The sequence below is a fragment of the Poecilia formosa genome, unplaced genomic scaffold (assembly GCF_000485575.1).
Source record: "Poecilia formosa unplaced genomic scaffold, Poecilia_formosa-5.1.2 Scaffold127, whole genome shotgun sequence".
Lineage (NCBI taxonomy): Eukaryota > Metazoa > Chordata > Actinopteri > Cyprinodontiformes > Poeciliidae > Poecilia > Poecilia formosa.
In genome coordinates, this window is record NW_006800066.1 from 48,000 (window position 1) to 49,550 (window position 1,551).

General features: G+C 37.6%; 1 protein-coding gene across 1 annotated transcript in view; it reads left to right on the top strand.

The window, feature by feature from the left end:
• osbpl10a (oxysterol binding protein-like 10a) overlaps positions 1 to 1,551 on the top strand; it is a 101,342-nt gene that overhangs the window by 7,535 nt on the left and 92,256 nt on the right. The window lies entirely within an intron of this gene.

Sequence of the window (1,551 nt, forward strand, 5' to 3'; positions counted from 1 at the left end):
TTTTTTTTTTTTTTTTTTTTTTTGGGGAATGAAGCCCTTTTTTGTTAAGTGTTTGCTGAACAGTTAACATAAATTATGCAGGATTTCCGTTCTGCAGCTTCTGTGTGATTTTTTTATTTTTTATTTTTGCAGTAAAATTAGTTCTTTCCTTCCCACACAGAAATAACGGAGTGTCCCACTGTGGCAATGTACTGTAGCAGTGCTGCAGAAGAGAAGGAAGCTGAGGCTTTATGAAACTGTATATGATCTGGGCTTGATGCCAACGTATGTGAGCGGGGAAGGGTACAGAGAGGTGGAGGGGGGGGAGCAGGAAAAGCTGCTCCTTCCTCTATGAACTGACAGGGAGATGATGCACTGATCTGCACCTTGATGCAGAATACCTGGGTAACTTTCTATTCCACGCACATGAAATGACTCTAATATATTTAAATGGTTTGATGTTCTGTGAAAATTCATTCTAGAGCAACTATAACTGTGTTTTACCTGACGGATTGTGGTTATTTTAAGGTGAATGAAGGGATTTAACAGATGGATTTCCTCTTCTGCGGTGATCCTACCTGACATGTCTCAATTTCAAAGAGCCTGAAGGGGATCATCCGGCTTCATGGGAAAGATTTCTTTCAGTGCATCCACCTGCGCCAGTGGCGTGGCCTCAAGACGAATAACTCTGTGGATACAAATAGCTAACACTGTCTCAAACCTCCTGGACCAAAAACCGCAGTCACATCAGGAAAAATGATATCTTAAAATCCCTGAAGCGCCAGTTTACCTCTGTGTTGTGTAAAGGACTAAGATTAATTTACCCTTTTTTAGGGCATTGAACAAATCAATGTTTTATTTTAAACTGGTTGAAATGTGAGATAAGACTTGATTAGATGTAACTAATCAATAATGATCAGTGTGTAATAGTAGGTCAAACCAAGTATTACTAGGTTTTTTGTTAGTGCTGTGGCTTTAAAAGTAATCTAGTCCAGTTATAAGAAATCCGTTCCCCCATTCCACTATTGAATATAAATGTAACATTTCTTTGACATACAAAGATAAACGACTTGAAGTAAATAATGTTCCAGGTTCACATTTCTAATCATTTGATATTGTAGCATAAGTAATATTATCTCCAGCTAACTGCTCATCATGCACCAATGCTACATGCAATACTACAGAAATGTTTCAGCAGTGAACTAGTAATACTGTTAAACTCATGCTAAGGTATGCAGACGCTCTGTCTGCCCCAGTTTATGCCAAATGTTTGAATGACTTATGAAGCAGCGCCATTTGTGATTCGTTATTTGCAGAAAACTCGTCTATTGAAGGATTTCTTTTCATAGAGCATATCTAAAATATTTGAAAGAAAACTTGGAAATTTGAAACTGCTCGGCACAATGGTGCTTGACATTTATTTTCCTTGGCGTTTTGACTGTGCAGAGAGGAGACGAGAAATACTGTAAATGTTAGCATCTGTGATTTCCTCTGTGCTTATTAATGTATATTATATTATTTAATGAGCTTTTTAAAGAGAGCTGTGTTGGTGTTATAAGTTTTTGCCCTCAA